Here is a 25323-nt window from a genome sequence, read left to right on the forward strand (position 1 = left end):
CACTGCAAAATAAATTATCTGAGAAAATACAAACCAAAGTACAAATTTAAATTTAATTTTATAAAGAAATTTATGAGGCGCGACTGTAAGCAAAGTTGGCTACTGTTTAATTTATCGTGAAAACTCGCATTCAAGAACTCTAAATTTGAATAAATTTGTTTTTTTGATAAAAATGTGTCTCAAATTAATCAAATAAATTCTGTAATCAAAGTTCGTTTATGTTTCCTTACATTCGAAGAAATTTGTGAAAGTACGTGAATGTTGTACTTCAATCTGTTACTTCAATTGGGGTACACTGGCACATGCCTTCGAATTGCCTGAACTTTTTAAACTTACAACTTCTCTTTCTATATGTGGGCATATACGTATTTAGTGGATTAAATTTAATACCAAAAATATGATTTTGTAGTAAATAGATATTTATTTATTTGTGAGTTAACATTAAAATTAATTTTATAAGTAATTACAAATATGTGCTTTCGTACTCCTTTAAAGTTGGTAATAAATACATAAATATATCAAAAGGCAGTCTATTAGTTTCTTCTGCATAATGTTTTCATAAAAAACACTTAATATATTAAAAATTAATCAAAATTTTTTTGAATTCTTCTTACTGTATGAGACAATTTATTATTTTAGTCAGCGTTATCTTTAAATTCAATCCAATTGACCAACTCACTTACTATGGACCGTATGCTTTATGGTAATACTGTTATTGCACAGGCAACCCTAACTGTTATTCCATTATAAAACCATTTCAACGCCTTTATAAACCACAATATGTATTCAATCTTGACAAAAGAGTTAAAGACATGTTTCCTAAAGAATTTTGCTTTGCTTCTTGTTAGAACTAAGTAAATGCAGAAAAAGTTTTCTATTGGTTATTCCTTCTCCTAATGTTATCAGCTTCTATAATATTCATAATAGAAAACTTCTTGCTTATACATGTACATATCAGATAGCTAGTAACCGGCCCAAACTTTAGATATCACGTCTGAATAGATTTTTTATGTTTTTCTGTCAAATTTCAGCTACATTAATGTAGATGGAATAAAGCCACATTCATACAGTGAAGTGACTTCTTTTAAATAAGACGAATCGGTCTTTCAAATGAGAATAATTCACACATGTTATGATAACAGAGTGTCCGTTAAAATACACAGTTACTTCTTGAATTACAAATTACTAATTAGTAATTACTAATATTGCCTACAAATACAACAATGAGTAAGCACACGAACCAAGTTCCTTGATAAAATCCAAAATTCAATTGTTTCATCATGTAACGTTCTGCGCTGAAGCTCATGAATATTTGCAGACACTTTTTGGAGAAATTTGGGAATGAACACAGTTGAGCGTTGGTGAAATGAACTATTTCTAGCACACAACTGTTCGATATTTTCAGAATAATACAGTTCAGTTCAGTTTTTGATCAAAATATACCGTCAAGCTTTTTAATCTCTACATTCACAGTTTTCTTATATATGATATGATGCTCTCTGCTTATTATTGTGTCATCCTAAAAAGTTGGTCCATCTTAGGTCTCCTCACAACTCTAAAATTTCTTACTAAAAGGGTCAAAATTAAAATTTTAAGTAACGATAATTGCTAGAGTACAGCATAACTCTATCACTTAAGAGTGCTATAGTGATAATACTCTTGATCTCGTTTCCATATTTGACGGTTTGGTATTGAAGCAATACTTTGAAATAAAGGCATCATAACAAAATGTAATGTTATATCTTACCATCCTAACTATCTCAGGATAAAGTATAAGGTTCGCAATATATAATGCAACTGAATTATATATAATAAACAATATTAATTTCTTATTTCTGTACTTACAATAATCAACCATTGAGTAAATAAAACTATAATATTATTATTTATTAAAGTTTTGAAATATTCGAACCGTTTCTAAATATAATACTCATATTTAGCAAAGTTTATTGTAAGTCAATTTTATTTTAATTTATATTTTTTTATATGTAAACTTTTTCTATACTTGATGTCCGAATATAGTACATATCACATAGCATAGCCATATATGCTATATAAACACTAATTGCTTATACACGTAAGCTAAAAATATAAAAAAATATCTCATAGTTAAAAATGCAATTAAAATATTTAACACGAAAAATCCTTTTTGGAAGTCCTTAAAAAAATATTTTTTTATAAAAATAATATTCAAATATTTTTGGTGGAAAATTTTTCGATTATTACGATTTTTATTTTATAATTCAATTTTTTTTTTAACCAGATTTTATTAGCCAAATAAGTCGTAAAATTTTTGTTATTTATGCAAATACGCTTCCAACTTTTAATGTATGGCATAGATTTTCAAAAAGTAAGCGGATTACGAAAAACAATCTTTTCTGACTTATTTGCAATGTTTTCATCAGCACATGTTATGCCTAAGTAACATGAATGGGATGAAGTGTGGGATGAAATTGCTTTAAATTATTAAGTGAGATGGAAGTGAAAAGTGCTATGGAATGATTTTATTTTTTTATTTTTTTTAAACTGTTTGATGGAACAGAAAAACAAAGGCTTATGTTTTTTTACACTTTGCGAATTATAAATATTTTATGTTTAACAGAAAGATATGCGTAAATTCCTTTCATTCCTTTTTGATGTTAAAAAAAAGATACTTGAATTAAATCCAATTATAATTTTAAATGATATTTCATAGGAAAATTTTAACTGTGAACTGATTGTTTACCCATTTTACTTATATTTATTGTTAAGTCCTTTTCAAAAAATTTTACTTATAAGCAATATTCAAATACAAAAATTTGCCAGTGAGATGGGTGGGACTCTACAAAAAGATCCCAGCTATCAAAGAATAAAAGTGCCCAGATGTACTAACTCGGAAAAGTATCAACATTAATTAATGTTCATTTCAATCAAAAATGAAACATAAATATAAAAAATGAAAATTTCTGTAGTTTATTTTTAACATTTACAATATTGTCAATTATTTGTTATATAGCGAAAAATACTGTATAAACTATTGATTTCCAGTCATTTCATAAAGTTTCAACAACGTACGTCATTACTGTCAATCAGTGTATATATTTGCAGTGATATTTCCTTGTTTGAAATTTTCAAACTAAATTTGTTATTGTGATACACTTACAAGGAACCCACTGTGTTGACTTTATTTTGAAATAATATTAGTTGCAATCAGTGACAAGTAATTGAGAGAGAAAAATGTTTACTTCAATACACTTCATTATCTATTTTATATGAAATATAATCAATTCCTTTTAACTTTGGCGACAATTGCAACACAATATGTTTTTAAAAATATTTGTAGTGTATATTTCATAATACATATTTTTAATGATGTTATTGAAATAACTTAAAATTTTAAAAAACATTTATTTTACCAAGAACTTGATTAATTTATTTTATAAAATAAGTAAGAGATTTTCTATATCCAGAGATTTTCTATATCCAATGTTATCAGACATTGCACTTTGCAGACTAGACCATTTCCCAAAAAAAACTTATTAATAATTTATTTATTAATTACAAGAGTCTTATTTAGCTATATGTTTTTATTTGTTTAATAGAAATTATTTATTTCTGTATATCACAGATATTATTATCAATTTTATGGGCACCTACATATAAAAACAAGTTTTAAATTGCCTGTCAGTTGATAGATGACTCTCAAATCTGCTCTGAAATAAAAATTCGTTCAAGCTATAACACTGTTCATATGTTAACTGCTCCAAAGCAAACCCGTACTGCTTGCTATACTCTTAAATCAAACTTAAGACATTTTTATTATCTAGCCAATACGGTGTAGTTGTCATAGACTTAATAAAGAATTGTTAGTCACTAGTGACAACCATATGCTAAACTATGATCGGAGATGTATTAAAAAACCTTTTGCTTCTTCTTTCTTCTTTTATTACGGAACGTGCACAATTTTCTGGTCAAGAATTGAATCCTCCCTCACTTATTGAAGTGGGAACTACATATTCATAATTTATTCTATTTTATTCGTACTTAATCAAAATTTCTAATTATGACCATAATATAAAACCTGATCTTCGTCTAGCATAAAGATGAAAAAAAATTGTTCTGATATTAATAAGAGTCCTGATATGATTTGATTAGCTAACCAAATCAGCAAGAGTTTGATTTCCCTAAATCTTACCTTATCACAACTACTGATCAGAATCTTGATGTTAGAGGAAACAATTTTTAACTATTTAACAATTCTTATTCTACACTCTCACTTTAGAGTTTCAGAGATTTTTAAGAAAACCTTTAAGTGCAAAATTTACGATACCGGTAGCACGGTTGCCACTTATGGTACTTTAGTACCAAAATTGGTACTTTTTTTTCGTTTGGTACTCATGTTCAAAAGATGGTACATTTTTGACGACCTAACGTTATTGTGGATATTTCCAATTAATTTTTTTTATAAATGCAACTTTGCACTATTTTATATTTTGTTCATTTATAACACTATGAAAAACACAGAACGAAAAAATAAAAAGGTTCAAAAAAATGTTGGACCTTTTTTTACAGAAATGGTACCTTTTTAAACTAATTTTGGTACAGAAAAAAATTTTCAAGTGGCAACCGTGACCGGTAGCTTTACCACACATATTGGCTACTGAGAGACACAAAAACACTAACGGACCTATTCTGTGCACTTTATAAACTTGTCAAACATTGACACTTGTCAAAATTGACTGCTGTAAAGATTTTGGTATTCTGTGACATAAATAAAAAGCTCTTTTCCTTGTTAGTTGTCAGTACTACAAATGCTGTTAACAACTACTAAAATATGCTCTTTTTAAGTATTTTTTATTTTTTGCATGACAAATATTCTTAACTAAAATATACGCTCTTTACAAGCATATTTTTTATTGTTAATTGAATGCATGAAAAATGCTTTTGGGAACTTAAAATATGTGCTCTTTACAAGCATTTTTACGAACAGTTACGAACAGTTACGAACATTACGAACAGTTTTCTATACAAAACACTTTACACCATAGTGTGGTGAGTAGCACTAAGTACTTGAGCTTTGAAATTTGTCAAGATGTATCCAGAATACAAAAAATCTTTCTGCTTTATAAAAATCAAAAATTTTATTAAAGAATTTGACAAATCTGTCAAGTGCACAGAATAGGTCCGTAAATATTTGTAACTTTAATAAAAACAAAATAAAATATAAGCTACTTTTTAATAAAGTGTTGAAAAATAATTCTATTCTGATCCAACAATAGAGGTCTTTTATATTATTAAAGCATATTTGAAAATGATCCCAATCGACGTCATTAATAAAACAATTTATTAATTATAGAAATAAAGTAACAAACTTATTAAGAATTATAAATGAGCACATATTTATTATAACAAATAAAAATAAGTTTCAACTTATTTAGTTACTTTAAGTTATTTTAAACGATTTAATAATATATATTAATTTTTACAATATTTTGTTAGCTTAAATTAACGGAAAAAACTGATTTCATATTAAATTACTTCATGAACTATAAAAAACAACAGCTTCTTCAAAATGTAATAAATTGTTTTTAAATTTATTAATTAGTGTTATCATATAAGCACCATAAAAGAAACAATAATTCCACATTATAATCATATAATAATTATGGCCCAATGTTCTCCTGGGAATGTACTGGATTGATTGATTGATAATCATATAATACTTTTCATTTTGATACACACAACTTATTCAAGAAGTACAAGTTTATACTTCACCGCTTTACAAATTTCTTAATAAACTTTCCTATTTTCAATTAAAGTCCTTAAATACATAAATAAAAATTTTTTTTATCAATCTTGAAATAGCAAAAATTGAGGCCTTCAGCAAAAATATTTTGTTCATACTTCATAAAGCTCAAAAAAATGTATTACTTATTTTCATTCACTTTCACAAAAGAAAGTAATACTTTTCTTTCCTTTGCTGGTAGCTTGTGAACTTATTTTTTCTTATTTTTCGGTTGAATAACAGAAAGATGCCTTAAAATTCCATTCAGGTGTAATTTTCTGTGAAAAATGTTTTATTCTGATATAATTTTTTATAAGGTAACTCAATACAAATAATAGAATCCAACAGGTTTTGTCTGGAAAAGTTTTATTTTGCGTATTTTAAGAGCACAACAGCTTACTGAAAACGTCTTAAAGATGTTATTAATGTGTCTATTCTATAAGAGATTATTGAACCAATAACGGTTTCATATTCAAATAATTAGAAATATTTAAAATTCTACAATAATAAAAAGCATAAAGATAATATAATTTTAGTTTTGAAACATTTTAATTATGGGTACTACGCCTGTGTACTATAATCTGTATACTACGCATAACTGCATAAATATTCATTTATATATCTCATTAATATATAATATTAATGAGATTTGTAAGCTCCATTTAAATATTCTGTATATATTGTATATATCAATCTAATTACATTATTATTATTAATATATATATTGTATATTGGAAAAAATATTAATCGGATTACTTATTATTGTATCTCTTAAAGATAAATTCTAAATAAATCTATACAGAGTATAATAATTGTAAATTAAATAATTTAGGCTTAATTTAAAATCTATTTTATTACACAGATATTTCATTCTTATTGCAATTGAAGAAACTTTGTTACAAAATAGAAACTTCAATAAATTTAACTAAATTGGAATTTACTGGACGTTTGCTCAGCCACAGTAGAGCAAGTGATGCAATTAGAAACTTTCTCAAATAAGTGCATTGAATTGCATTAAAATTAAATTAATTAAATTTTTGTTACTGTTAGAAAATTATTTTAAATTTACTTTAAGCAAAAATAAGATAAATTGAATCAAATACATCAGGAATTCATTTAAATTGCCCTAAAGTGGATTACATTTTAAATAGAAGGTTCAAAGAGAAATTTAATACTAATTTCATGCAGTTAATGGGATTGCCATTGGGTGAAAATTTAATACAGAACTTAAATTGAATAATACAAGTTTTCAATAATATTAATAATATTAAAATATTATTGATTTCTTGTTAACATAAAAACAAAAAAGGAATTACAATATTTGTTGTGTTTCTATCTTTATTATTATATTGAAAGGTACTTATTTTATTCACGTGGTATCCCTCCTCAGCAGCATGGAACTGAAGGTGTTCGCGAACTATCTGACAAATCATCATAGCCAACATTTTCATGTTCAAAAGATGGGTTTATTAGAAAAGAAAAATGTATTTCTGCATGGGAACGGATGAGACGTCTAGTCACATTCTTTGCAAATATTCGGCTTTGATCTGGAACAGAAGAATTCTGCTACATCGGAAGTTCATATAGTTCTCTCAAATTATGATGTTTTCAACAGCTGACATCTTGCCCTACATTCTAAAGACGGGATTTTTTTTCTATGCAGTTAGAGTCAGTCACTAACATAACTGATCAAACATGTTCGCTGTCTTCCCAGTTTGTTGTGCATTTTTTTCAACAATATTCATTGCTGCTTTCTTATTTTAGGTTTTCATATGTACTTTTATATTTATTTTTATAAAATTCTATTTGTATAATATTATATTAAAAATTAAATTGGGTTTAAGCTTAAGAGTTTCTGTGCCTTAGTAGTATCAATTTCTATATTTGTTAACCCATTCTTTATTTAGAAATAATATACTGAGTCTAAACTTGAATTTAATACTTCTTTAAGCCTGTATGTATTTTTGGGATTCATACAATTTCCTTTAAAAAATATGGTAATTTGGCTTTTTATACTTTTATCGAGCTTAAAACGTCTTTTTTATTGTTCATAATTTAGTTGGTCCTAAATAACTTTGCAAAAATAAAAAAAAAAACCACATGTTCCTTCTTCTCTACATAATAAAATTTACATGTGAGTTTAGGAAAATAGAATCATACGATATTTTCTTTTCTTCTTAGAATCCTTTATTCTTATTTTTTGTATATTTGTCATTTATGTAGAAACTATTTAAATATAATTTAAGCAGATTTATTTACATTTAAGTAATAACTTTAATTAAGCATAAACTTGAGCGTCGTATATCAAGCGTAACAAGAGATCAACACTAAACGAGATATTATTAGGAACCATAGGTGTATGAGAATTGATGCAGTTAAAATGAAAGACGCTGAAAGACGCCCATTCAGCAGAGCCAGGGCTTTGGTCTCTGCATTGGTAACAGTGTTTTACTATAGTAGCCTATAGTAAAAGACTTGATGTAACGATAAAGAAGAGGGTGCAGATGTGCGCAGAAGCTGAAACAAAACTTCTGGCTATTACCTTTGTATATAAACCTAAACATAAATATATATATTATTTCTGTAGAATTTCTACATTGACTCCTTTGGACTGTGGGCTTTATCCACAAAAGACGATGATCCGAAATAAAAATTTCGATTACAATGCATAGAAATATTCTACAAAAAAAAGTGATAAAACTTATTTTGCAATTAATGAAAGCGAACTTCAGATTATTTATTGCGATCGTCAAAGTAAGCAACATAGGTAAACATCACATCTCCATTGTGGAAGTCATCATAGATCTAGTATGCCAATCATGATGCGAGGGTATCAACAACGTAGAAAAGTTAAGGACATTATAAGGAAGTTATAATATTAAGAGAATAGAAAAGTATTTAAGCAAGAAAGTCAATTGATTAAGTGCTTTGGTTGTGTTCAATCCTCCACTTAAAAAATATATTTAACTTAAACTTTAAATTAAAAAAATATATGAAAATAATGTTGAAAAATGTTTTGAAATTAAATACTGCATTAAATCAAAATTCTGTGAAGTCAAATTCATTTAGTTTTTATCAAAATATATATTTTAAATGTACACAAAAAATTATTAATAAACATTTTTCTGTTGAATATATTATATATCCTTGTTTGGTTAAATCTGTTCTCATTCATTTCTAAATTATGCCATATATTAAAAAAAAATTATTATGTGGCTAAACCATACACTGCATGCTTTTTCATTTCTTCTTCTTTCCAAAATTATATTAAAAAATAGAATCAGTAAAAGTATTTATACAAAATGTAAAAATATCTGACTTTTATCAAACCGACATCAACTGGGATTTATAATGAAATTTTTGTGGAGAACTTTTGTTGAATATTTTAAATTTATACTAAATCGGAAATTATTTCAAAGTAACCCGTCAATCAGCATTCAAAAAAAATCTTCTTCAAAGGATATGTACAAGTAATTATTTTCGATTTCTAGGAACATACTTAAGCTATTTAATATTTCCATAAATAAATTTTTACAATTCTATAAAAAGTTTTTCCTGTCTTTTATTTTTAATATTATTTAAGTTAACAACTTTGCCTGTAATATTAAAAGCCAAATTCATTTATTTATAGATATTGATTATTAGATTACCTTAAAAACTTATTTGCTTAGTAAAGTACCTACACAGTTAGATTTCTATATATATATATATAGACTCTTGCATGACACATCTGTTTCCACACCATTTATTTCTCATGCATATACTATCTTCTAAAGAGGCAATAAGATAGACATAGTGAAAAATACAGTTGCAATCAGTGAAACTTTGAAGCTTATTATGTGTGCATACCCGATATTTCGAATACAAATGAATTACTTCTGTCTAATATTGAAGATCAATGCAATAATTAAGTTTACATAAAATGAGAACATTTTCCTAAAAACAGCACGAGATATAACAGCAAATGAATTAACAAACAAAAGGGAAACATGGTAATCGGCATCTGTCGCAGGTAGCTCTAATAATACTATGGCTCAAAGAGGGATAATGATATAAGGTCGAATATTTAATTAAAGCTGAGGTAGTTATACCTACTACCTGATAGTTCTAGTGTTTTTAAGGATGTATGATAATTTGTATTTCGTATATCATTTTATTCTTAGACCGTTGGGTACGAAGGTAATCGAAATAAATGTGGCAGTGGAACTCTGTGATATATATATGATCGGCGAATTTACACTTCGTGTGCTTTCTAATAATTTATGGTGATAAAATTGATTAATCACATTTGATACCACTATCATAGACTACAGACAAATTGACTTTGTTATTTATGATATCGCTTCCACAAGCCTCTAGCAGAGATAGCGGAAGTAGACAACAGATTTTTTTTTTCCTCCGGAAGACGAAATGGTTTGACTAAATTAACTCACGGAGTTAAAGGAGAAAAATTTTGTCACACATCTTTTTCTACCGACTTGAAGGATATCACAAGATGGTGGAATTCTCAACAACTTGACTATTACACAGTAAATTATATGCTTTCTATAATCCGAAAAAACAGAAAAATGAGAATACAGAAAAAGAGAATTGCGAATGCATGGAAAACTGAAACCCTTTCTTGGTTGTTGCGATTAGTGTACAATTTCTTCAAAATATTAATTTACAACAGGTATTTTAATGTTATTTAATTTAAATAAATTAAATGAAATTTACAAAAAAAAATTAAAAAAAATATTTTTACTCTCAAAGTCACATATAAGACTTCTAAGCAGAGTGTAATTCTTAAGTGGTAGCGGCCTAGCTGAAATATTCTTTTTCAAATAAATGATAAGCTTTATCACTTCAGTTACCAATTTGCTTATAAAGTTTGCATGTATGTTTTTTTTTTATATAAAGTTTCTTTAAATTTTGATATTATTTCTGTTTTTTGCTGAACTGAAAATCGAATAAGAAATTAATTTCTTATGAAGTTACTTTCAATATCCGGTAAGAGCAAAATACATGAAAAGAAATTAAGTACTTTATTTTTTTTGAAACTTTTTTTGATTTAGCAAGGCAGATACATCCACAGTTGTGAATTTCTGCCATTCAAATGAAGAAGTTTTCTGTATAACAAAGTTGACTGCGATAAGGGTATAATTTCGAGATTAAAAGTTTTTATTGTTTCTTTCTTTAATACTGATTCCTTAACTAATACTCAAGACTGTTGGTGTTCATGTTCTTTGTGCGCAAAAAATTCACAGTTTAACTTTAATTCTTAAAGTGATTTTACCACCAAAAGATATTTAACAATTTGCTTTAAGGCAGCACAATTTGGTTCTTGGCTACTGTGAAGAAATTAAAAGTTTTGTGTTGTTTAGATTGCTTTTTGGAGAAGTTTTTTTTGTCAGACGTAAGGTATGCAAAGAAAAATTTATTAGAAATGTTTCAAGACTAAAAGTCCTTTGAGGTTTTACCATGAAACAAACTACAAAAGGAGGTAAATTGTGCTATATTTTTTAAATTATTCAATAAATTGCAAATAATAACAAACAAATAATGGTATGAGGCAAAAAAGTTGGACTTAAAACAATATAATAAAATAATATAAAACATATAAATACCATATAAACATATAAATACCATGAAAGCTCACTTAAGTGGGCAGTGAAGGGAATAGCTAATCTGTTAAGAGATCTCTCTGTTTAAAAAAATATTTTTGAATTAAAGAAAAATACTAAGAATAAGCAACATGCTTCATTTACACGAGATTTTGTAACAGAGTTCTATTTGATATAACAAAACTTTGTTATAGGAATTACAATAAAAAATGTAGATAAAATCCATTACTTTCTCTCTATATTTTTGTTCAAAACTAAAGACAAAATTACTACAAATTCAAGCGGACCATTTTTCACTGTTTTGTTTAAGATAGCAACAGCAAACCTTTCGAGTTTCTTTAAGTTCAACTGAAAGATTAAATAAATTAACCAGTAAAGTTCATTATGATGGGCAACAGTTGTTTTCTAGTGGAAGTGTTAATATTTCTACAAACAACCAACTCATCCAACTATTTAATTTTAATCAATTCTATAATTTTTTGTTGACATACTAACTCTAATGTTGCCAAATTATTTCCTATTTAAATCTAATCAACACATTTCTTTGCCTTTCTCCAGAGACTCGTGTTAATAATTATCTATTTTGTGCATTTCTCATAAATTGATTGCAAGAAATTTGTACACCGAGCACGTTTTCATGGGAAAATCGTAACTTTCATCGAATTCATTAGCTTTGAGAAGCATTACTGTAAGTTACATTGAAACTTGATTGGTGGCAAATTAAAGTGTGGAAATGCAAATCTTATTTCCACATTTTCACAAATCATTTCAAGAGTCTTTATATTACAGAACACAATTTAGTAATGCACGTCACATGATGAAATTATTTACAAAATTTTTGGAAATTCTAAAGAAACATACTCGTATGTACATTTATATATATATATATATTTATATTTGACATGACAATTTTTGATACTAAATTTAGAAAAGGAATTCTATAGTTTTATTGTGGCCTTGACAAGAAAGTAACAAGTACATGTTGAGTTCAATGAATGCAATATGCTATCTGATTAAAATAGTTTTTATTTAAATTAGTTTCAAAGACCTTCACTCACCATACACCACATTAAACTCTTTTAAGTATATAGAATTTTTATAACGAATATACAATATTTTTATTATTTTCACAATTTGCTTAACATTTCTTTTAGCAAAAATAATTTAATATCAAAATTTTTTGACTTTACTTATGGGAGTATAAAATTGAAGACATTTAAATACAGACTTATATCACAAATTTATATATTTGTTGCCCTTTGTAATATTAAAATTATTTTTATGCTCTGTGACTAGTCAAACTAATATATTTTATTAGGTTACTTAAAACATAGTAAAATTTGCTTTAAAAACAATAGATTTTATTAGGTTACTTAAAAAATATTTAAATTTGCTTTAAAAACAATACAAGAAAAAAGTTTGTAAAGTTCTCTATACATATTTCTTTAAATCTGAGATGATAAACTTCTGTCAACTTCATGGAATGATTAACACTAGTCATAATCATTAAAAAGGTGACTTCACATAGTTATTACTATTGCATTACTCAACTATCAATTACTATCAATTGTATATTCCAAAAAGGTCCGTTTTCGCAAACGATAACATAAACAACAGGAACGGGGGCTAGGAGGACTTCCATGAAGACCAGATTATGTGAATCCCATAAAATTAAATCCTCACCTGCTTTTGTACTAAGCTATCTGATTTGTGCGCAACCCAGAAAACGACTTAGTGTTAATAATCACACACTTTTTGGTTACACATAGCGTATGAGTGACAAATATCGAATTTTATTCTAAATTTTATTATTTCTGCAGTTTTCCTGGAGTATGGAAACTATTAAAAAATATTTTAAAAATATTTTTATTGCAACAAAAATGAAAAATTTTATCAAACTGTCATTTATCAAAAAAAATTGCATGAAAATAGTTATCGAAATTTTCTGCTTCTATTTTTATATTCTGTTAATAATAAGAATATATAGATTATTATTAATAATTATTATTAAAAATATGTATGATTAAAGTAAGATAAATTATCTACCTTTTCTTAAAAATAAGCGCATCTCATTTAGATCATAAAAATTGGCATATTGTGTTATCTAGCTCTTTAAGGAACTTAATATAAAATACTACATTTCTGATTGTGATAACTCTTTTCATAACTTAAATAAAACTTTGATGCCGATACTAGTGATATCCAACAGATACTTAGGTAAGACAGACTTAAGTAAAAAACGGAAAATATGCAATCCTGTCAGTGCTGGGTAGTGAACGAACAGATAAAACTTACTTTTATTCCTGAAAAAATGATATAACATCAATATATATTGAATGAAGAAATATTTTAGAAGGACGATATAAATAATATCGGAAAACTATGCAAATTAAATAGATTAAATCGGTGACATTAAGGCAGGTGTAATAATGTAAGTACAATTGATAGTATTAATGCTACAAATGGTAGTAATATTAGGAGTAATAGTATATTTACTAGTAACATCAGTAGTAGTATTAATACTAATAGAAGTAATAGTTATTAGTATTACTTGTAGCATTACAGATAGTAGTAGTAGTTATTAGTGACTTAGTAGTAAGTCCGAAATCAAAAATTTAAAAAAAAAATTTTTAGAATCGCAGAGGCCTAATATATAAATCTGCTTTATAACGTTATGTTTGCAGTTCTGTTAAAAATAGAACAATGGTTATATCTAGTGCAAATATAAGATGAAACCATGAAATATGATCAGTTTTTTATGTAAAACTATATTGCATTCAATACATAAATTTGTTAGGTACATTAAATTTAATTTTAAGTTAGTGAAAATTTAGTGAAAATCAGTTTCCAAATTAATTCCTCTGCCACAAATTCTGGACTCTAAACTTATTGGTAATAGTTAGTTTCAGTGATTAAACAATCAGAAGCAATAATTAAATATTCAGTATTTTAAATCACACTTCTGATATCACATTCAATTTTGTAGTAAGAAAGTATTCTATGACTTTTCTAAATTTTTTTAATGTCGTAGACATCGTGGAATTTTTGTTGAATAACTAGAGTCTAATTTTTCACAATTTTACGCAGCTTTGGAGTACTAAGGACTTTAGTGGATAAGTCCACTGGCTTCATTTTTTTAGTGTCCTCGTTCTCCTGATTGGCTTTTACGTTCATATAATTGGGAATGGAAATAGTTTTTGGGTTGGCGGTTGTAGTAGCAGCAAGAATGGCACGTTTGGCACGATGACGTTTTTTACCGTGAACAGAACGATACTGAGAAATAGGCACTTGTAAAATATATTTACGTTTACGTGGTTTCTCAAGCGCATCTTCAGGAAAATCATATGTTACCATATTCGGTGGATCAGTTTTGCACCCTTTCCTTCGTCCTTTTTGTCTTCCATTCTGTTTATGTTGCGCCACCAATGCTTCGTCTGTAGTATTTGAAGACTCATCGAACTTGAACTTCTTACGTCCATTTTGTTGATTAGACTTCGTGCCGGTTGGTGAAAAAATCCGAGTATATTCAAAAGCAGCAATTTTACCGATTTCATTTTCATCATCGCTGACCTTACCAGTGACCTCAGGCTGTTGAAAACGAGTTGCCTTTTTAGGTGTTGCCTTTTTGCGATTCGCTTTTTTATTTTTTGGTTTTTTCATAGCAGCACGATTCTTCTTAATCTTAGGTTTGGGTATCTTTTTGTTCAAATTTCTTTCATTTTGTAGTTCGTTATTGGAATGTTTTTTAAAGCCAGCTGGTGCAATCGTTTTATCAAGTCGTGCATATTCTTCAAATCGTTTGGAAATGTTACGAATTTTTTTAGTGGATGGTTTTTTCTGAAGCCAATTACGTTTCTTTTCAGCTAACGCAATGAATGGCTCCTTTTGTATTTCTGTCATTGAATTCCAATTCGTTTGTGCAAGTTTCAGCAAGACTTTTTGATCATTTGAACTCAATAACAGCTGTTCTAATTGTTTTTTGCACAGGAGACATTCCTCAGCACGTCGATCGTTCAATTGCATCTGTCCCTCTAGATATCTTTCACAATATTTTTTAAACTGATTGAGATAATTGACATATGGGTTTATGCTTATTTTGTCAATCTTGCAGTTTTTTTCCATATCACGCCAAATTGTACTTGGAGTGAAACGTATGCGCCCTCTTTTACGTTTCATTTTCCGTAGACCCATGAACCAAGTTTTAATTGCTTTGTAAGCTTTTAAAATGATGCTTCTTGCTCGAGCCATATTAAAGTTCAAATAATTTTAAAATAGCAAAAAAAACGGAATCACAAGAATAATAAAAACTAAAAAAATAAAAACTTAAATTTAAAAAAGTTATTGCATTGACAAATTTCAAAATTAAAAAAAAAACTAGGCTGCTATAATATTTTTTTAAAAATCATTATAATTTAAAGTACGGGTTGTAATTATTGTATAAGGCAAAATCAAATGTGTGTAGTTAACATTTTGATAAACATCCAAGTCACCCATAATATTGTATGACTTTCTTGTTAGTAATTCTAACACTTTGGCTGATAAGTCCATAGGATAAGTCATCCTATTTGATGTATTAATTTATCATTGTTTTTTAATGGAAAAAAATACCGTGACACCAAAACCTTGGTTTGATAAGTATCACCAGACCCTATTTTATCGAGACAAGTGGTAAAGAAGTAATTTGCTGACTATAAATGTAATCGTAAAAACACCGATGATGTCGAAAAGCTGCCTAAAAGAGATTGAGACACATAAAAACAGAAATATTTGTCTATGAAAAAGGTCTCTTCGAAGTGGTCTTCGTATCAATGATTCCAATAACTGTTTGGAGCTGCCGAAGCGAGATAAAAAAACTTCTTGTTTCGGTATATAACAATGGTCTGAACTTAATTCACTCGTCTGAGTAAACAGCAGATGGTGAACTTTTCCCAAAGCGGCCATAAACGCAATAGACAACCCGCAAATATATGGCACCTGAGTTTTGGAATGCACATTAAAGTTTATTCATTCATCATTATTGAAATGCTGGAATGACTTTATAACTCTTGATGGAAACTACGTTGATGTATGTATTCGATTTCTACGGACTTACGATGTGTTAGAGACGTAATGTCGGAAAACCTAATGCAATTTAGTTTGGCGTATGTAAATTTACCAACTACCATGAATAATTGAAACTGATAATTTTTTCTAGTTAAAAATGCTCCGAATATAATTAGGGTTTTAATAAATTATTTTCAATACAAAAAGGCTGTATTATATGATACCTAAACAATACAGATACAGATTCATTCAAAAATCTTTATTTTATTTCCGTTTACACTAACTATTACAAAATTCTTGACCTTCGCGATGCATTAATATTAAAATAGATAAAAATATATATTTCCTTCTTATTAATAAAATAACCAGGTAATTTCCAGATGAAAAATATAATTTATACTTACGTATAGCTAGCAATTGAAAATGTAATGCTAATTAATTCTAAGTAAAAACACAGGTACAAAAACTAACTTAAGGATAAAAGCAACAATTCAGGAAATTTACAATTATTATATCTTTAGGTATTCGAAAAATTGGTATAAATAAGATAAAAAATTTTAAATCAATACAGTATCAAATCAACACTCCGCGTAGACTAAGTGCATCGTATTTAATAATTCTGTAAAACTGATATTTAACAATTCGATTCTAAATATAAATTATAGAATGACACAAGAAACAAATAAAATATCTCAGCTTTGGAAAACTTACTTGAAGCTACGAAAGGGTCTCGAAGAATATCAACCACAACCCGTCGGCAATGATAGAAGTTACCCGAAGTACACGCCCTTTCGAGAAACCAACATACCAAAGGCAATTAGTATTGAAGAATATCGAACACGTAAGCGCTGTGAGGGAAACGTGAATTTACAAAAAAAAGTGAACAGTGCAGACGAATATGTACCAGAGGCCATTAACAAGAGCATTACGTACCCAAAATATATACCCACACCACTAGGTACCGAATCGAGAGCAATGAAGAGAAAACGGGAAGATAACAACATAATGCACCCAAAATACACTCCAACACAAATAAATACCGCATCAAGGGCTATTAAGAGAAAACGAGGAGCTTTCTAGCAACCATATAGAATGATCTAAATATAACAGTATGACGAAAAGAACACTTCCATAACCTTAAACACATGAACTTTAACATACATTATGATTATCTTATTAATATTTCTAATAGTATATATAATAAAAGAAAAATTTTAAAAATGTATTTTTTATGAAAGTTTTTAAATTTATTGAGTCAATGATAGAGTATATCAGTAATATATATTCGATGAAAACTAAAAATAAACTGATGAATTCGAAGGACTGCTCTATAATGACTCGCATACTATGTTGTCAACACATGAGCGATTTGACCAAAAGTTCGATTGCTGTTTGCGAAGTTGTGTTGTTGATTCGATTTACTATACTATTTAGTGTTGCTTTATTAAAGACCTTGCCCACAGCTGGGACTAGTACTATTCTTCTCCAGTTATTGCAGTTAGAGAGGTCATCCTTTTTAGGTATTTTTGCTATTATTGATTCTTTCCACTCAGAAAGAACCTATTTATTGTTCCAAATATCTCTAAAGAGAGGATAACAGTGCAATCAACATCGGTCATTAAACACTCAGCTGGAATATTATCGATGACAGCGAATTTTTTAATGAACGCATCGCTGATGAAATTTCTTGTTAAGTTTATCACATATATTGAGTAGAAGTCGCCTTGGTTGATCAATTTGCGGCATATCGTTATTTGTTGTTAAAACATTGAAAGTCTTGTTAAAATAGTTGCGCCAAATCTTCCTTTTTATTCATGATATAGTAAATTAAAAATGCTATTAAATTATGGAAGACAACTTATTCGGCAGTACAAATGACGAATGACTTTTACATTATAATTGCAAAATCATTATTATTCACCAATTACCATTAGAAAAATTCACATGTGAATAAAAACTTTATAAAGAAGTGAATTAACACACATTACACTGAATGAATTCAATAGAAATTTTATTGTTTACAAGTAAAATATTTAAGCTACCAGATGAGGTCATACAAATATACCGATCATACTCGGTATTTACACTATAACAATATTAACTGACGATTAACTGACTGCAAACCAAACAAACAAACAACATAATTGTGTATGTGCAACAGGTAACCCTTCTTACTATCTTTTAAAAACCCGTGCACTATTAACATAGACCGTTAATTTTATGACTTCTAAATGAATTCTAAATCGTCTCTCAGGTACAAAAACAAGGAAACCTTATTATTTGTTTATAGTTAAGCTCTCAGTAAAAGAACAGCTTAGTGTTTAAAAAATTTGTATAAATAGCCTGAGATTTTTTAGATCAATTCAGTATCTTATAAACACTTAACGTGCATCAAGTTAATCGCTATTTAAAAAATATATTACATAATGGCTCAGAAAACAAGTAAACTGTCTCAGCTATGGAAGGAATACTTGAAATTACGAATGGAAGTAAAAGGTCTCGAAGAATACCAACCAGAGTGCATCGGCAATAAGGTAACATATCCACAATACATACCATTAGGAAGAACCACCAAATCGAAAACAATTTCTATTGAAGAATATAAGAAACGCCGAAATGATAATACATGTTCGAATGTAATAGAGGAAATAAAAGGCGTAGACGAGTATATACCAGAGCCCATTAATAAAACCATGACGTACCCAAAATATATACCCACACCAATTGGTACCGAATCAAGAGCAATGAAAAGAAAACGGGAAGATAACAACACAAAGCACCCAAAATACACTCCAACACAAATAAATACCGCATCAAGAACGTACCCAAAATATATACCCACACCAATAGGTACCGAATCGAGATCAATGAAGAGAAAACGGGAAGATAACAACACAAAGCACCCAAAATACACTCCAACACAAATAAATACCACATCAAGAGCTATTAAGAGAAAACGAGGAGCCTTCTAGCAATCATGCAGAATGATCTAAATGTAACAGTATGACGAAAAGAACACTTCCATAACCTGGAATATATGAACTTTAATATATGTTATGTTATGATTAATTTATTAATATTTTTATTATTTATTTTTAATAATAAGATCAACAATCATTATAAAAAATGTGTGCTTAATAATAGACTTAGATATTAGAATGAATGATTTAAATGAATAATGTTTAATTTTATATAATTTAAATAATGTATTTTTTTAATGTAAATTTATTGATTATTGACTTCATAAAATTAATAAACCAATAAGAAATAAAAAATAAGAAAAGTTTTGAAATTAAATTATAGAAGACGACTTATTTAGCAGGAATAATGACGACCTGTACAAACAGCATAGATTTTTGATATCTACATTATTATTGCAGAAGGATTATTATTCACCATAACCATTAAAAAAATTTTATTCCAATATGCACTTTATAGAGTCAATTCTAGATTTCTGAATATTCACATTATAGAATATGAAAACATATCCTTTATACTGATACGCTTTGTAAATTCTGAACTTCTCGACTGAATTTAGTATGACAAGAACGTACCCAAAATATATACCCACACCAATAGGTACCGAATCGAGATCAATGAAGAGAAAACGGGAAGATAACAACACAAAGCACCCAAAATACACTCCAACACAAATAAATACCACATCAAGAGCTATTAAGAGAAAACGAGGAGCCTTCTAGCAATCATGCAGAATGATCTAAATGTAACAGTATGACGAAAAGAACACTTCCATAACCTGGAATATATGAACTTTAATATATGTTATGTTATGATTAATTTATTAATATTTTTATTATTTATTTTTAATAATAAGATCAACAATCATTATAAAAAATGTGTGCTTAATAATAGACTTAGATATTAGAATGAATGATTTAAATGAATAATGTTTAATTTTATATAATTTAAATAATGTATTTTTTTAATGTAAATTTATTGATTATTGACTTCATAAAATTAATAAACCAATAAGAAATAAAAAATAAGAAAAGTTTTGAAATTAAATTATAGAAGACGACTTATTTAGCAGGAATAATGACGACCTGTACAAACAGCATAGATTTTTGATATTTACATTATTATTGCAGAAGGATTATTATTCACCATAACCATTAAAAAAATTTTATTCCAATATGCACTTTATAGAGAAGTGAATTATCAATTATCAATTCTAGATTTCTGAATATTCACATTATAGAATATGAAAACATATCCTTTATACTGATACGCTTTGTAAATTCTGAACTTCTCGACTGAATTTAGTATGACAATTTTTGCGAAAGTATATGACAATCTTAACTCCTCATTGAACCTTTCATTTCTAAATTAAAGAATACTTTTTTCAATTTCATTTAATACAAATCATAAAGAATCCAATATTAAATAAATATGATTATAAAATATATTCATATCTATATCAAATACTCATTTCTCAATACTGATAACTAGCATCGACACAATGTGATCATTCGAAATTTCTCAAATGGATAATAATAATACTTTAATACTAGTTAAGTTCTATTGGGTCTACTGAGGCATTCTCTAACCTAACATTAATGGTATAGTTCAATGAATTCAATAGAAAGTTTATTAAGAAAGATAAATTGTTTACAAGTAAAATATTTAAGCTACCAGATGAGGTCATACAAATATACCGATCATACTCGGTAAAGGTTGCACTCGGTTTAGCACAATATTGTATTATTTACACTATAACAATATTAACTGACGATTAACTGACTGCAAAACAAACAAACAAACAACATAATTGTGTATGTGCAACAGGTAATCCTTCTTACTATCTTTTAAAAACCCGTGCACTATTAACATAGACCGTTAATTTTATGACTTCTAAATGAATTCTAAATCGTCTCTCAGGTACAAAAACAAGGAAACCTTATTATTTGTTTATAGTTAAGCTCTCAGTAAAAGAACAGCTTAGTGTTTAAAAAATTTGTATAAATAGCCTGAGATTTTTTAGATCAATTCAGTATCTTATAAACACTTAACGTGCATCAAGTTAATCGCTATTTAAAAAATATATTACATAATGGCTCAGAAAACAAGTAAACTGTCTCAGCTATGGAAGGAATACTTGAAATTACGAATGGAAGTAAAAGGTCTCGAAGAATACCAACCAGAGTGCATCGGCAATAAGGTAACATATCCACAATACATACCATTAGGAAGAACCACCAAATCGAAGACAATTTCTATTGAAGAATATAAGAAACGCCGAAATGATAATACATGTTCGAATGTAATAGAGGAAATAAAAGGCGTAGACGAGTATATACCAGAGCCCATTAATAAAACCATGACGTACCCAAAATATATACCCACACCAATTGGTACCGAATCAAGAGCAATGAAAAGAAAACGGGAAGATAACAACACAAAGCACCCAAAATACACTCCAACACAAATAAATACCGCATCAAGAACGTACCCAAAATATATACCCACACCAATAGGTACCGAATCGAGATCAATGAAGAGAAAACGGGAAGATAACAACACAAAGCACCCAAAATACACTCCAACACAAATAAATACCACATCAAGAGCTATTAAGAGAAAACGAGGAGCCTTCTAGCAATCATGCAGAATGATCTAAATGTAACAGTATGACGAAAAGAACACTTCCATAACCTGGAATATATGAACTTTAATATATGTTATGTTATGATTAATTTATTAATATTTTTATTATTTATTTTTAATAATAAGATCAACAATCATTATAAAAAATGTGTGCTTAATAATAGACTTAGATATTAGAATGAATGATTTAAATGAATAATGTTTAATTTTATATAATTTAAATAATGTATTTTTTTAATGTAAATTTATTGATTATTGACTTCATAAAATTAATAAACCAATAAGAAATAAAAAATAAGAAAAGTTTTGAAATTAAATTATAGAAGACGACTTATTTAGCAGGAATAATGACGACCTGTACAAACAGCATAGATTTTTGATATTTACATTATTATTGCAGAAGGATTATTATTCACCATAACCATTAAAAAAATTTTATTCCAATATGCACTTTATAGAGAAGTGAATTATCAATTATCAATTCTAGATTTAATATAGGTAAGTTATGATAATTTATTAATATTTTATTATTTATTTTAAAAATAGATCAACAATCATAAAAAATGTGGCTTAATAATAGAATGAATGATTTAAATGAATAATGTTAATTTTATATAATAAATAATGTATTTTTTTAATGTAAATTTATTTGATTATTGACTTCAAAAAATAAACCAATAAGAAATAAAAAATAAGAAAAGTTTTGGAATTAAATTATAGAAGACGACTTATTTAGCAGGAATAATGACGACCTGTACTAACAGCATAGTATTTTTGATATTTACATTATTATTGCAGAAGGATTATTATTCACCATAACCATTAAAAAAATTTTATTCCAATATGCACTTTATAGAGAAGTGAATTATCAATTATCAATTCTAGATTTAATATATGTTATGTTATGATTAATTTATTAATATTTTTATTATTTATTTTTAATAATAAGATCAACAATCATTATAAAAAATGTGTGCTTAATAATAGACTTAGATATTAGAATGAATGATTTAAATGAATAATGTTTAATTTTATATAATTTAAATAATGTATTTTTTTAATGTAAATTTATTGATTATTGACTTCATAAAATTAATAAACCAATAAGAAATAAAAAATAAGAAAAGTTTTGAAATTAAATTATAGAAGACGACTTATTTAGCAGGAATAATGACGACCTGTACAAACAGCATAGATTTTTGATATTTACATTATTATTGCAGAAGGATTATTATTCACCATAACCATTAAAAAAATTTTATTCCAATATGCACTTTATAGAGAAGTGAATTATCAATTATCAATTCTAGATTTCTGAATATTCACATTATAGAATATGAAAACATATCCTTTATACTGATACGCTTTGTAAATTCTGAACTTCTCGACTGAATTTAGTATGACAATTTTTGCGAAAGTATATGACAATCTTAACTCCTCATTGAACCTTTCATTTCTAAATTAAAGAATACTTTTTTCAATTTCATTTAATACAAATCATAAAGAATCCAATATTAAATAAATATGATTATAAAATATATTCATATCTATATCAAATACTCATTTCTCAATACTGATAACTAGCATCGACACAATGTGATCATTCGAAATTTCTCAAATGGATAATAATAATACTTTAATACTAGTTAAGTTCTATTGGGTCTACTGAGGCATTCTCTAACCTAACATTAATGGTATAGTTCAATGAATTCAATAGAAAGTTTATTAAGAAAGATAAATTGTTTACAAGTAAAATATTTAAGCTACCAGATGAGGTCATACAAATATACCGATCATACTCGGTAAAGGTTGCACTCGGTTTAGCACAATATTGTATTATTTACACTATAACAATATTAACTGACGATTAACTGACTGCAAAACAAACAAACAAACAACATAATTGTGTATGTGCAACAGGTAATCCTTCTTACTATCTTTTAAAAACCCGTGCACTATTAACATAGACCGTTAATTTTATGACTTCTAAATGAATTCTAAATCGTCTCTCAGGTACAAAAACAAGGAAACCTTATTATTTGTTTATAGTTAAGCTCTCAGTAAAAGAACAGCTTAGTGTTTAAAAAATTTGTATAAATAGCCTGAGATTTTTTAGATCAATTCAGTATCTTATAAACACTTAACGTGCATCAAGTTAATCGCTATTTAAAAAATATATTACATAATGGCTCAGAAAACAAGTAAACTGTCTCAGCTATGGAAGGAATACTTGAAATTACGAATGGAAGTAAAAGGTCTCGAAGAATACCAACCAGAGTGCATCGGCAATAAGGTAACATATCCACAATACATACCATTAGGAAGAACCACCAAATCGAAGACAATTTCTATTGAAGAATATAAGAAACGCCGAAATGATAATACATGTTCGAATGTAATAGAGGAAATAAAAGGCGTAGACGAGTATATACCAGAGCCCATTAATAAAACCATGACGTACCCAAAATATATACCCACACCAATTGGTACCGAATCAAGAGCAATGAAAAGAAAACGGGAAGATAACAACACAAAGCACCCAAAATACACTCCAACACAAATAAATACCGCATCAAGAACGTACCCAAAATATATACCCACACCAATAGGTACCGAATCGAGATCAATGAAGAGAAAACGGGAAGATAACAACACAAAGCACCCAAAATACACTCCAACACAAATAAATACCACATCAAGAGCTATTAAGAGAAAACGAGGAGCCTTCTAGCAATCATGCAGAATGATCTAAATGTAACAGTATGACGAAAAGAACACTTCCATAACCTGGAATATATGAACTTTAATATATGTTATGTTATGATTAATTTATTAATATTTTTATTATTTATTTTTAATAATAAGATCAACAATCATTATAAAAAATGTGTGCTTAATAATAGACTTAGATATTAGAATGAATGATTTAAATGAATAATGTTTAATTTTATATAATTTAAATAATGTATTTTTTTAATGTAAATTTATTGATTATTGACTTCATAAAATTAATAAACCAATAAGAAATAAAAAATAAGAAAAGTTTTGAAATTAAATTATAGAAGACGACTTATTTAGCAGGAATAATGACGACCTGTACAAACAGCATAGATTTTTGATATTTACATTATTATTGCAGAAGGATTATTATTCACCATAACCATTAAAAAAATTTTATTCCAATATGCACTTTATAGAGAAGTGAATTATCAATTATCAATTCTAGATTTCTGAATATTCACATTATAGAATATGAAAACATATCCTTTATACTGATACGCTTTGTAA

This window comes from Teleopsis dalmanni, chromosome 2 (assembly GCF_002237135.1).
Source record: "Teleopsis dalmanni isolate 2A chromosome 2, ASM223713v2, whole genome shotgun sequence".
NCBI lineage: Eukaryota > Metazoa > Arthropoda > Insecta > Diptera > Diopsidae > Teleopsis > Teleopsis dalmanni.